This window comes from Nelumbo nucifera, chromosome 2 (genome assembly GCF_055504915.1).
Source record: "Nelumbo nucifera cultivar China Antique chromosome 2, China Antique-T2T, whole genome shotgun sequence".
NCBI classification, from domain to species: Eukaryota; Viridiplantae; Streptophyta; class Magnoliopsida; order Proteales; family Nelumbonaceae; genus Nelumbo; species Nelumbo nucifera.
This window is the reverse complement of record NC_142650.1, coordinates 26,704,415-26,720,108: the sequence shown is the minus strand read 5'-3', so window position 1 is coordinate 26,720,108 and position 15,694 is coordinate 26,704,415.

Genomic DNA, 15,694 nt, shown 5'->3' with positions numbered 1-15,694 from the left:
CTAAAATAAAAACAGTTGCCATGTCAGAAAAAACCGCAGTCTTTTGCTGACATGGCGGTTTATTTTGTTAAAAAAACCCAAAACCAACTAAAACATTGTTTGCTGACATTGGCAAACACCCCTCCCCCACCTTAATTCTTAATTGTGATTCAATGTATTTGATTTGGTTTATCAACTCTTTTGACCATTGGTGTTTTAACTCGTTAACTGGTTCTTGCATGTAAGGAATATGCAATTACACTAAGGCTATAAATACAAATTCGTAGAGTACAAAATTTTGAATTTAATATTATTTTATATGTATTTATACTGTATATATTTGTATTTATACTCTTTTCAAACTGAGCCTAAACAATTAGGCTGTCCATTTCGATTCATCCAGTTTGATTGTAATCTGGTCTACCTTGAAAACGTTGTGTATGAAGAAATTTATGAGAATTACTCTTTCACATAATTGGACTAGAAATAAAACTTTTTTTTTAGTTTCTATCTTATTATTATTATTCTCTTAAAGCTTATATATAATTCCTTTAATCAACTACTACTATTCAATGTTTTAGTTGGTAAGGTCAACCAACCCATTTGGCCAATTCAGGAATTGAGCTGATTCAATGTCTTTATCCAATTCGAGAACTGAGCTGAAATGTATCGGGCCCAAATCTTGATTTATGCACTCTGACTGTCTTCTGGTCGATCTTCAAGCATTCACACGTCGTAGGTGAGGGAATTTCTCTTGAACAACTAAACTGAAAATTAATTTCTAAGAACAACCTTTATTTTTTATTTTTTAATTTGGATGGGAAAAAACTGAATAATTTGCAGATTTGTAGCTACTGAAGTTTATCTGGCGAAGAGGATAATTTATCCCCAGGTGATAGTTACAGAAGCATTTAGTATCAGAAACCTTAAAAAAGTCTCCCAAAGAGAGAGAGAGAGAAAATCTGTATAAATGGAACCCAGAAAGTAGCTCTTCAATGGTTGTGGGCTTGTGGGTTCAGATCTTTCTTTCTCTCTCTCCAAGTCTCCAACAGTGGCTCTTCAATGGGTACCTGAACCAAGAAAAGGTAGTAATGGGTCTCCAACAGGGGCTCTTCAATGGGTACCTGAACCAAGAAAAGGTAGTAATGGGTCTCCAACAGGGGCTCTTCAATGGGTACCTGAACCAAGAAAAGGTAGTAATGGGCCATCCCTTTGGATACCCAAAGCCACATTGGACATGCCCACGTGAAGATATTCATTGGGTCTTCATGTGGGCCCATAGTGACATGGTGCCCACGTGAAGATCCAGCCACCTTGCTTACCAAAAAAGGAGACATCTTATATTGTCTAAGGGGCTTGTTTTAATGTGAACCAGAGATTGGTCCGAGATGCTGTGGAAGCTGGAGGGCCTCCGCTCTGCCAGCTTCACAAGTATGTTTGGATTAGGAATGAAGACATTTTCTGATGTGACTCCACAGTCCTTGGTAGCTCGACACGTAGCAAAGATTCATGGAACCTAATTATCCCATAACAGTGAATCCGGTACTGAAATAAGTGTTCCCCAAACGGGCCACGTATCAAGTTTGTCACCCCAGATAATGACGTTGTGATGGGTCACAATTATCCAACAAAAAGGTAAAAGTGATGGGTCACCATGAGATGGGCCACTCTCGGTCCAGTACTCCCACCCTTTACCCTGCAAAAGTGGAGGCAGGGTGCCAGGGTCCATTAATCCAGAGGAGATTAATTTTTGTCACTACCTACTGCTGTGGACGGTGTCTTCAGCTAATTAATCCAGCACATATCGTATAATTATACTTTCATCAATGTTTCATCATCGGGTCAAACATGGTTCCGGTCATCCGGAACCCGACCTAGTTCAGACAACTATGGGAATACATAGATGCTCATACAGTACCTAGGTTTTTGGAGAACGGGGACCCTCATTACTGCCATGATCTTCAATAGGTCTTGATTAGGAAATATAATACCATGATCAAATGGTTTTTAGCCGTATGATCTTATGCATTTTGCTTTGAGCAAGTCAGCAAGGTTATAAGTACTGATATTCTTGATATGCAAAATTTGTATAATAATTTGGCAGTGGACACACCTAGGCCTGCAATTTGAGCGGATTCAGGTTGGGCTTTTATCAAATATGAATGGGCCCAGCTCAAAGGCGAAACAATGCTAAGTTGCTCCCTAAGCACTATCACATTAGCTTTTGGCATTTAAAATAATTAAAATAATCTAACTTTTATTATTTAGGGTGCATTTGGTTTGCGGAATCGGAATCGGAATCAGAATTTTTTGGAATTGGAATAAGAATGATTATTTCCACAACCTGTTTGGTTCAAATAGGAGTCCAAACTAGAATTGAAAGCAGCTGGATTGAAAACTCATTCCAAAGGGAGGGGGAGGGAATGAACTTTCCCTCAAATGAGGGAATACCATTCCACCAAGAATGGGAATAAAGGGAATGGGATTCCAATTCCACCCAATCAAATGGTTGAAATCGGAATAGGCCATTCTAATTTCAATTCCAGACCCCTATTCCTACAAACCAAATGAACCCTTATAGTATCCATGACCCTGAAAACCAATATGTAACGCTACAATACATATCAATATTTCGAACTTTGTTTTTAAGCTTTGTAATACTTCTCCACCCGGCCATGTTGCTCAAAGAAAGAAAAAAAAGTTGGATTATTTTCAAATCGATGTTGCACACTAATGGAGCAGATGACAAGTAATGGGCACCAAGACTGCTATGCAGATCATGCAGCTCCATACCTGAGCTTTGGCTCTTATGGGGGCTGTTGAAACTTAATTAAATTTAGGGAAAATTCTCAATCAGTATCACTTATTTTGGCTCGAGTGACAATTTAGTCCCCGAACTTTAAAATGTGACAATCCAATACCCAAACTTTCAAAATGTGGCAATCCAGTACCTGTTGTTAGCCAGCCCGTTAATAAGGCATTAAGTGACATTTGAAAAGTCAAAAATACCCCAAGAATGCCATATAATTCTCTTTATCAATCATTCAAACATTGATAATAAAACAAACAATCCCAAATTCTAGATTTTTCTAAACAATCTCCAACTTGTTTGAACAGAAGAGGTTAGGATTTGGAATTGTTCAGTTCTTTGTCAATGTTTGGATGATTAATAAAGAGAATTAGATGACATTCAAAGGACATTTTTAAATTTTCAAATGTCACTTAATGGCTTATTAACAGAATAGTTAATGACAAGTACTGGATTGTCACATTTTGAAAATTCAGATACTGGATTATCGCATTTTAAAGATGGAAGACCAAATTATCACTTGAGCCAAAGTAAAAGGTATTGATTGGAAATTTTCCCTTAAATTTAATACCTAATCTAATATATCTAGTCTTAACTTTTCTAGGCTCTACAAAAGTCAGACCAAATAGTGGGCAAGATTGGGTAGGCATTAGGCACCTAATCATATCAACCCGCTCCAATTCTAGAATTGCATTGCATAAATAGATATAAACTGATCGGGGTTTAGGTATAAATGGATTCGGGTACGCCCGACATCCAGATGCCCCAGTAACTCCTTCACATGTATGTCCTTTTGACTTTTTCCATAGATGGAAACTGAATTGAAAGCTCACCACAGCATAGAAGGAATCTTCCTACAAAAAAGAGCACCCAGAAGGGCGGTGTTATGGTTATACATGAACTACTTTTTGTCATTACAAGGAGTTGCACAATTATTAAGAAAACTCCTCTTGTCAGGGCTTGGGTCACGTTTCGTCCTCTGATTGGTGGACTGGAGCCCTTTTAGCTTTAATTATTTTGAAAAAAATGAGGCCTAGGTCGATAAGTTTATTATTATGCTCTCTTAAATGAAAGGGTTGAAAATTTATCACTTGGGTCTAGGTTGGCCAGGTGGGAAGAGCTTAGCCAATAGCCACACAAAATCCCTCCTTGGTTCTAATTCATTGACTGTGGTAGAAAAACAAGCCCAGATGAAGAAAGTTGAACTTTGAAAACTTCCAATTAATTAAGGCATTTAGGTGAAGTGGATCTGGTCCAAAACAGAACTTGATTTTTTGAAAACTTGGTGGGTTTAGTCAAATCGGACTTGTGGTGGAAAATGGACCCTTGGGAAGATTAGACGCATAATAATCCGAGGTCTTCGACGACTCTCGTCTTTTATTATTATTATTATTATTTTTTTTCTTTTTTTAATTAAGTCCGGACAAGCTGGCCTATTACAATGAGTATAAATTGATTACTTAACCAGAAACAGAACCACGAAGGATGCATGTAGGACGACGCATTTCATGGACCGCTTCAGTCTTTCTTGTTCTTTTTAGCATGGTTCAAAGTATTTCCAGAATACTAAATACTAAGATTTAGGACATGTGGTCATGTTCAATGCTTAACAGTCTCTCATAGATGGCCTTGTTCAAAGCTGCACACCTAGATCAATTTTTATCGATAAATATCACGAGCCCAAATCTCCTAAAAGAAAAATCTGTATGCATATAACATCCATCCATACATTGGGAATATCCCTAATACATGAACTTTTGCATATCGCAGTGTCAATACTTTAAACCATGATATTTGATTGGTTCTTAGACATGATTAATAGAGCCCACGAATGAAAAGCATTGGATCTAGACCAGTAAATATGTTTTCTCAAATTATACAATTTAAAATTTTTGTAGTAAAATGCTTTTGAAGAATCAAGAGTGGACCAACCATTGAGCATTATGATTTCTTTTTTTTTTTTTTTTTTGATGGTGTAGAATGGGCCTGTAGGGAGCGATGTTGAGCTTCTGTTCTGATACTGAGAGTGAGACCACCATTGAAGGATTAGGCCGTTTTATTTTACTTCGGCCGTAAATTGTATTGCTGCATTTGACATTTCTTATTTTAAAGACGTATTCATAGAGGCATTTTAATAGCAAAAAGGAGATAAATCATTAAAATAAGGAATACCAAATGCAGCCTTAATCTATATTTCAGATAAATTCCAATTACTTGATGAAAGGGTCGGAAGGCGTTGTTTGTTTCAACATAGAAGGTTCCGAGAAATTGCATTTTCATATATTTATGCTTTAACTCTTTTCTGTCCTTTATTCCAAAAGAAAGTTCCCACACCTTTTTTACCTGTGAAAGAGAGAGAGAGAGTTAAAAAACTGTACTTGTTATCATATTCAAAATTTGCATATCTTATCTTATTTGTATCCATTAATAATGCGAATTTTGCATCTCGAAAAGGCCATATAAAAATTGGAAAAAGTGGGAACCACATGGTTACGTTTCCAATCTCACTCCACCCAATCCAAACAAAACATGAAACAAAAGCAAACCAGAATTTGAACTCAGCTCAATTGAACTTCCATAAAGCAAAACACCAGAAGTAATGCAAATACAACTACAATCCCATATGTGGGTTTGCTTTCAAAGTATTGGGCCGTATCAGAGTCCCAATCCATGATGAACTGGACCGGGATGTACTAACGACTGGAAGGTACATAAAGTGCCCATGCTTCAATTTCTTGTTCACTTTTTGGCCAGGAGTACGTACGTACCCCATCAATAATCAATACCATTCATCTCTCCTACGTAGGATGCATGTACCTTGACATGAATCTGGATCCAATGAAGCATCGTCACCTGGCACATGTACGGTGGAGGATGTACCAAACGACTGCATACGTACGAGCGACACATTTACCAGAATACAACTCATCCTGCTCACCCATGTGAACTGTACGTGCCTTCCAACTCATCACTCACCCGATTCTTATGTTCAAATCCTCGTATTCACAATTAATGAATCAAATGTTCATTTTCTGTAACAATAAAGAAGTTTACTGGCAAGATTTGAATAGAAATTGACCGAGTCATTTGGCTGGTGTTTGGAACTGATGCCGTTTCTTCCAAAAACATCTCCACATGAAAATCGATGCCATTTTTTTTTCAAATAATGGCTGATATTTGGTTATGCCGTTCTTTTTTTTTTTTTTAATAATGGCTGATATTTAGTTATATGTTTTTTTTTCTGAAAAATATTTTTTTGAACTATACATTAATTCCACAGTAGAATCGATCTTCATCACTAAATTTACTTCTTTTGAAGTGACTCTCTCAGGATCCAATCCTCCCACAGTGTGTGCTCCACCATCTTACCTTTCTGATGAAAAGTCAATCAGAGGAGCTCTCTTGGTTATTTGTTGGCCTAAGCACAATCCTTGTCCTACTCGTTACTTGATCTATTCTTGTTCCATGTTGTCACCAATGTTGATATCATCATCAAAAAAAAAAAAAAACTCCATCACCTTCACCTTGTTTAGTAACAGTGCTGTTGATGTGTGCATTGGAAGTATCTTTTTTTTTTGTTTGGAAATGTTGCTACTAGGTAGGACGTTTCCTAAAGCAACAATAACACTTTTTGTTTGGTACCAATGCTTAATGTCTGTTTTCAACACTAATATCCATTATAAGAAGCTCACGTCACTGCCACATCATATCCTCGCCGGCAGCAATGAGGTGCAACCTGAGAAAACATAAAGTTCAGTATTGCTCCAAACCATGCCTTCTCGATTTCTAAGATGTGGCTTGGAATACAGTTTTTTATGGAAAATGATTTTAAACCAACAAACATTTCTTAGAGCACTGTTTTTCTGATATAATGTTGATGTATCACCATTTTCTGAGCAACGACATCAATACCAAACAGGCGCTAAATGTAAATGATTGATTGTCCAGAACTCAAGTGGTAACCCTAAGAGTCTAATCTAGATGTTAACTTGTTGTTAAGGTGACGTATTAATTTGAACAGACCCTATCTCTAGAATTGGCTAAACTTGTTATTCCCACCTTCAAAAAAATTTGGTTAACGGGTTATTCCTTATCTCTAGAATTGGCTACCTGACTTACTGCTGTCAATGGGTCAGGTCTGGTCCAGACCCTATCTCTAGAATTGGCTAAACTTGGTCTCAATCCTATAAGTAAATGTGCATAATCAGTTCCAAACTAGACACTATCCTTCTACCCTGTAATTTGATAATAAACCTACTTATTTATTAAATTAACGTATTAATTTGAACATCATAATATGATAATATTATAAGAAAAATATGTATTGTACTGGAGTATTTTAATAATATAACAATATATATATATATATATATATATATATATATATACATGCACTGTTTTCAAAACCGGACCCGACCGGAAAAATCGGGAACCGGTCACTTGACCGATTCTGTTTTCCTCCAAAACTGTTATTTTCCCAAAACCATTGATTTTGGTCAGCAAACCACTGAACCGTCCGATTAACCGTTTGAACCGTTCGAACGGTTTTGACAGTTTTTCAATTTTTAATTTTTTTATTAAAACGAACCGGCCATTCAGATCGAACAGTCAGACCATTCGAACCAGTAACCGAACCCCTGACCGATTCGATCACTGGCTCATTTTTAAAAACCATACATACATGTAAATTTTGGTACCTTGTGAATTTTGATGAATACTGGAGTATTATAAGAAAAATAGGTATTATATATACTGGAGTATCTAACCAATCACAATACCTTGTGAATTTTGATGAATAGCAGCTAATTGGTTTCTATGACTTTTATGATACCAGTTGATCGGTTATTAATTTTTACGGCATCATGCTTTTCAGTATTATAGCACGATTGAATTGTATATAATCAGTTTCGGTCTTATTACGGTATCATATCCTTCCGAAACCCAAGGTTTACCTTCTATGTACTATAAGTGGATTAATTTACATATAAAATGTATTCTAATATCCAATAATTTTGAAATAGGGGATGGATTTATTAAATCTGAATTTGTTGAAAAAGTATAAATGACCAAAGAATCTTAAATGTAGCAATATGGTTGAGGGTAAGGGTGCAACCTGGGTAAGATTGGATTAAAGATGTGTCAAATTTCCATTGGGCCTAAACCCTAAATCAAACTTAATAAAGTTGAAATTCTTCAAGTTAGGCAACTTGACTTGCAACCCTAATTGAGGGACCAAGTTTCTCTCTTACCCTTTCCAAAGGGTGTAGCTTTTAAGATTGCCCAAAGAAGTAAAAAGAAAAAGGACTGTTCATGTCCACTTTTAGTTGAATTGCTATCATAAACAATTTCTCTCTCCATCATATTCAGTACCAACTACCACTGTAAAATGAATTGAACAATCTTTATTGCACATTATATGAATTGAACAATTTCTCTCTCCATCATAATAGAGTAAATCCTTTGATTTTCGGAAGCTCTTACACTCTCTATTTAATTTGTTACTTTGATTTATTTGTTTATCTTCTCCTTACCCAACAAGCATGCTAATTCAATTGTGGACCTCAAACCTAGCTAACAGGGCAAATAATGCCTAGCGCTGTCAACGGGTCGGAACCTGGTAGTCCCGAATCGATAAAAGAATTCATGAACTCCAAACCGATCTAAACCCTATAGGGTCTGTAATTTGGGACTCATAACCGAATTGATCGGTTCTTAGGATAATCGGGTCTTATTCGATGGATCCGATTATAATAAGTATTTTGAAAAAAAAGATAATAATATCCCTATTACTGAACTAATAAAGAAGTTACAAGCAACCAACTTTTTTCCCCAATTTTAAGTGCGCATAAATTTTAAATAGTAAATTGTTAATTATAAACTTTCTATTTATATTTTGCAAATTAATGAACTAAAATGGTGATGGAATCATATCTATACTACTTTAAAAAGTACGAATAGCCTCAGTAATATTTCTATAATTTTTTAGGATAAAATTTATCTTTTTATATTTAAATTTATTGATAAAAAATGAGGATAAAAGGATAATCAATTATTAATATTAAATAAATTGAACAGATACAATTATAAGATATTCAATGCATTCAATTTATATCGTATAAAACTATGAACAATGGTGGAGAGAGAATGAGGATACATACCTGTGCTGTGACTCACTGACCATGAGAGATTGCTGACAGACGAATGGACGGACAACGTCGGCATTTCTTTCTCTATTCGGCGTCCGTCTTTCTCTGTTCACAGAATCACAGTTCACTATTTGGCATTGGAGGTCAGCGCTCGAACTTTCTTTCTCTATTTTCCCAAGTTTTAGAATTTGCCTTTCAATGAGAAGAAATGAAAGGGGCAAGCAAATGTGAAATGGCATTTTGGTAGGGTTTTGAAAGAAACTTGCCGGAATAACCATTTTAGACATATTGTTTAAATATTACAACATGAATATAATTTATTAATTATTAATTATTATTATATATATATAGGCTCAGTTCGGTCTTAATCAATTCGGGACATGGTTGAACCGGAACCAACCCATCAGGACAAACTCTGGAATCAGAACCGGTCTAATCGGTGCAGGTTCGTTGGGTCGGACCCGATCCATTGACAGCCCTAACACTGCCCGAGAAATGACAGCAGAAACCAAAGTCTGTATAATAAATGACAAAAGGGAATTCTAATTCAATTGTACAGCAATTCTAAGTAATTCCATTGAATCAAATACTAAATGACAAATGGGAAACAGCTAACAACCTTTATATCAAAGCATTTCTTTATTACTTTGTGTGTTTCAAGTTTCAACAAAAATTCTCTTCTATTTTGTAGTTCAGCTGCCGACAATTGCCAGGTTCATAGTACGTGTTTAGGTTGGTTAGAAGTACCAACCAATTCAGCATTAATTTATTCGTTTAGGTTGTTAGGATATAAACATCGCTAATTAGCTTATAAGATATCCAAAGCTTATGCCATGGTTTTTAAAAACGAACCGGTGACCGAACCTGTTAGGGTCCGGTTACCGGTTTGAATGGTCCAATCGTTCGATTTGAATGGCCGGCCCATTTTGATAAAAAAATGAAAAAATTTAAAAAATTGGAAAGCGGTCAAACCGTTCAAACGGTTAATCAGTCGGTTTAGTGGTTTGTTGACCAAAATCAACGGTTTTAGGGAAAAAATGGTTTTGGAGGAAAACAGAACCGATCAGGTGATTGGTTCTCGGTTTTTCCGGTCTGACCGTCCGGTCCGGTCCGGTTTTGAAAACAATGGCTTATGCTCATCAACCCGGAATTGTTTGTAATACTTAATGGGTTTTTAGATGTTTTTTTTTTTTGTGTATTTGGTGATACACACCACTAACAATTCTTTCCCTTCCTTAAAATTAGAATCAAATCCACGTCTATATTGGAACAAACAAGTTAACATGTCAACTGAACCACCCCTTCACCTAAAATGGAGTTTGGGGTTAAAAAAATATATGCAAATTATGAGAAGAAAAAAAATTGAGTATTGAAGCAATTAAACGCTTGAACGTATTGATACTTTGAACCATGTTTAATCTACATAGGTTATGAAATTGCTTTATTTTGAATCAAGAATATAATTTAGGTCAATGAATTTAATGTGCAGGCAGGCTCAATGAACCTAAAGTCCCAATAAGCTTACATAGCAGATTGAGACTGTTCAACATGAAGCCACCCACTAATCTCATTTGAAAAATATAACCAGCAGACTAGTAGGAAGAGAAAGTATTTTGAAATTTGAATGTGAGAAGGTGGAATCATTCAGTCAAGAAAGTGTTTTGAAAAAGCATTGATAGTGGTACGGTGCCAGACGAATGCCAAGGCAAAGAGGACCTTTTGCTCATACATGGGATTTGGACCCCGTGAGGCTGTTCAGCGGTTGTCTTCATGTGATATCTTGGCACCTTTCTGCTATCTTTAGGGCAATCCGGTTCTTTTTCGCTTCCACAGTTTTAATAGAAACCATTGTGAGAATAAACTAGGACCTGGACCTGGACCAGTAAAAAGTTGGGCCTGATAATTACTGGCCAGATACAGATACATTGATCCACTGAACCATGTTTTTTGGGTCCAGAAAATGTCATTCTGATCAGTGATTCTTAGCCAAGGATTTGTGCTTTTCCTTTTCTATAGTAGTTATATTAAGTGAAGTGCACTGTCTCCTGTTTTTGTTAATACTGTGAATTTGGGCTTCAGTGTGGCCAACACCTTTCAAGGATGGGCCCAATACATCTATCTCCTCATTTGGTCATGGGACGGGGTGGTTCGGGTTGAGGTCTGATAAAGTTGGGATGGATTCGGGTCAAGGCCTATCTGTATCAAACTCCACCTATTTAACATTTCCAAATCAAATCTCCCCATTGATGATGAATGATGATGGCTACAAGCTCCTTAAAACAAGCTGTGGTTATTCTTGGCCTTCAAGAAAATATAACAAAGACCAAAAAAAAAAAAACAAATGGGTATATTAGCCACGTGTATATAGGATGATGACGATGATGATGGCATAGTTAATTGGAATGTGAAAAAATTTGACACCTAATCAAAGCATGAAGATCGTATCCAAACCAAATCAACAATTAATCGCTCCCCCGTTGAAATAAAAAATTAAATACAAAAGTCAAGGTTCAAAATATCGATATGAACAAAATACACAATATTCTTAATTTCTTTTTTTCTTTTTATTTTTCATAAGAAAGTTTAAGGGTTAGATAATATAGGAGGAGATAACATACACTCCCAATATACAATATCACAACGTTTAAAAATCAAAGAATATCATACCATACATTTTCGTACCATTTATAAAAATGAGGGTGCTAACAACTTTTTAGCCAAAAAACCTGATTTTACTTTCCTTTTTTTACTCTCTATATTTTTGTTTTCCCAGTAATTTATTTGACTACCATATCCATGAGGCCGTACGCTAATTTTTAGTCAAAAAGCTTGATTTTACTTTTCATTTTTACCCTTTATGATTTTTGTTTTTCCAGTATACTATGATTCATGAACCGTACGCTGTCCATCAAACTTTTTCCAATAATAAAAAATGAGAATGCAAATCATTAACGTGGTTGTATCTTAATTTTACTTTCCATCTTTACCATCAACAATTTTTGTTTTCCAATGTTCTTTTTTTATCATTTAAGTATTTGATCTTATCATAAATGGCCACGTACGCTCTCTGGTGGTGACCTTGTTGCTACCTATTATTTTCATTTAACTCATTTCAACTGTGTATAAATTCTCATCAATTACATACATGAAACATAAGGGCTACTAAATGGTGATTGGAGATCTCATAACCAATAATTTATCGTTATTTATGTTTTTTCTGAAATCATATATCAATCAATTATTCTATAAATTCACCTTGTTATTAAGAATAAAAATTAAAAATTCATGAACCTCACTTAGGATTAACATAGTGCATGTGAAATCATATAAACACCAAAACTTGAAAAGAATACAAAAGACACTTCTTATTGAATTAAAATTAATTTTAGTTAGATAATAAGAATCCTATTATAGGCATAATATTAATTTATTACTAAAAAAATGAAAATGTTGCAATTGATTTGGTCAAAACACCTTGATTTTACTTTCTAACTTTACACTCAACTTTCTATTTTTCCCATTATATATATGTCATTGCAAAATAATTATGAAAAACCACATAAAATGAAGAAATAATATAAATTACAAAAAACAAATAAATACATAGAAAATTTACAAAAAATATAAAAATCATAAAAGTCAAAGAAAAATAACATAAATTATAAATCTATACCATATCGAAAAATGAGAATGTTGCAATTGGTTTGGTCAAAAGACCCTGATTTGATTTTCCAACTTTACCCTCAACTATCTTATTTTTTTTCTATTGTATATATTGTCATTGCAAAATAATTATGAAAAAAAACACAAAAAAATGAAGAAAATAATATAGAGAAAATTTACAAAAAATATAAAAAATCATAAAAATTGAAGAAAAAACATAAGTTACAAAAAACAAAGAAAAACCATAAATTATAGAAAAATGAACAAAAACTGTAGAATAAAATAAGAATTTATATCTACTACCATACAATTCTACCCCTTAGTTTTTGGGTTTTTCCAACATATCCCAATTCTATATGAGGGTGCATGATAGTAGTTGGCAAAAAGGAAAAAAAAAAACCATTATCCTTTCTAGAAAGCCATTGGGTGGGCACTTGACCCATCAACTCGTTAATAACCCATTTTGGGTTCAACCCAACCCAACCCAACCTGCCCAACCCATTAATTTTTCACATAACACATACATTCTAAAAAATTATAACTATAAAAAATACATAATATACAAATAAAGATAGAAAATGTAGAAAATAACATAAATTAAAGAAAAAATGCAAAATAATTATGAAAAACATAGAAAATGAAGAAAATAATATAGATTACAAAAAACAAAAAAAAACACAAAAATGTAGAAAATCATAAAAATTGATGAAAAATAACAAAAATTACAATAACAAAGAAAACCATAAATTACAGAAAAACAAATAGAAATTGTAGAATTAAACAAAAAATTATAGAAAAATATAAAAAAAGAAAAAATATGACAAAAATTACACAAAATACAAAAATTTCATTCCATGGGCCCTAGACATGTTTGCCACTTGGGCCCACATCTTATAAGGGCATTTGGCCACTAGCACTATATGTTATCATGTGTGTGGAGGTGATCAACGTGCCTAAAAGGTGTTCGCATACATGTTATTCTAGTGTTTGGTTGATAAATTTTGTTTCCAATTAATTTCTTTATCTCCTTTTAGTTAAAAAGTAAGAAGAAAATGCTTTTAGGCTTAAATGTAAGTTATTTAATAGTCATCTTAGATAATGGCTTCTGCTATTCAATAATTAATCAAGTAAATTAACATAATAGCTTAATTTACTTCTAACCATTAATAGTAATTATTTTATAGGTTTTAAGTTGTTACAAAACAGGAGATCGATTAAGAGTGGCATCTCCAATTCTCCATAAATTTTGCGTTTCATTGGGATGAACTGTATCTATATATAATGTTGTTGAATGTAATTTTATCATTGATTTTGTGCATTAATATTTTAATCTGATGGATCATAGAATTGCAACTAACATTTTATAATTATAAAATTCAGATCTTGCCATTTTGTGAGGATAGTCTTTTTTTTATGTATTATATAATTGCCTTAGGACCTGAACGGTATGTGAACTTTCATCAGTACCCGAGATTTAAAAGCATAGTCAAACATCACCATCAATATCAAATACCCCGTGCATTACACGGGCCATTCCACTAGTGATAGATAAATAAGAAAAAAAAAAACAGAGAATTGAGGGAAAGTTTTTAAGAAATTTTACGACATAAACAAACTGTACCGGGTCACCTCAACTTTCTATTTCTCTCTTATTTTCTATCAAACCAACTACAACCTAAATGAACTGGAAGTAATAAATTATATATTTTGTACTATCTACAAGCCTACAAAATTTCAGAAAAGGGGTTCCAATTTGCCAAGTACAGAACTGTTGATCCAGATTCATTTACCTAAAGAAAGTCTTGACTCAGTTCCTTTCCGTGATGAATCATGGACCAGAGTGTAGCCAATCAGAGATACATAAGGTGCCCATTCCTCTTCTTTTTTTCCTTTTTTGGGGGTCCATGACAGAATACCCATGACTCAACTTGGTACTTAGCCATGAAATGCAATTTACTTTTAACTGTACTTTATGGCTTAGTGGTTAGCGCACATGAAGATAAACTCGTCCCCATCCTAAGCAGAGTAGTTTAGTACATGCATTTTCAGTGCTATGATATAAAGTATATAATATATTGGTGTTATTAAATGCTTGTCTTTTTATTTTTGTCATATATGCACCAATGTTTGCAACAACCCAGTTCCATGATCGAACCCCTTTTTCCTCCGAGTGGATGGTCACTGGTTCATTCATCAGGGTTAATGGTCAAGGCGTCAAGCCGTAACGAATAGCAATAAAAACTAAAAATGAAATATAAAAGCCCAATTAACCAATTCAACCATTTGGGTTGATAGTTCGTTGGCCAAGATTTAAAAAAAAAGAACACATTAAATGTTGATTGTTGACCCAAATTGAAAATTGTGATTAGTCATCGGATCGATGATGGGTTGAAAATATTGTGAACAAATCCATCCAATTTGAAGTAACTCAGGTTGGGTCGCTGTTAAAAATTCTAAAATCTGGTTTGGATTAGGGTTAAGTTACTCTTTGCCTGTATTTGGGCTTTGGTTTATCTCAAACCCAACCCAATCAGTTGCATCCCCACTTGGCATTGTACATTGTAAGGAGCACTCACATCACATCACATGTAGTCCTGTACCAACCATGAATTCCCAGGTGCACATTAATGGGACCATTTCATTAAGTCGATACTTACGAAGGAAATTTATTATTTTTTATTTTATTCAAGGTTTAAAATGTTTGGCTTGCATTCTGTTTTAAGACCACTGACATGTGAAATACCTAGAGTTGGGCCAATTTAGGCGGTATTTGACAACATTGTTGGTTTTGTTTTAAACTGGTCCAGCTCTGCATATTTCACTTGTCAGTGATCCTAAAATAGAATATGAACCAATTGTTTTTGCTGATACAGTAGTTGTTTTTGTTTTTAAAAATAAAGCCAAATCATGACATGTTTTTGTTGATATGGCAGTTGAATTTATTTTTAAAAACAAAAAATAATTATATTATCAAACACTCCTTTAATGGTGTTTAGATGATAATATTCGCAAGGTGCTAATCGACTGTTTGGTGAAGTCTCCTATTGGTTGTAGTAGAGATTTGGGATCAAATCCTTCCTACACCTGAGTTAGGGGG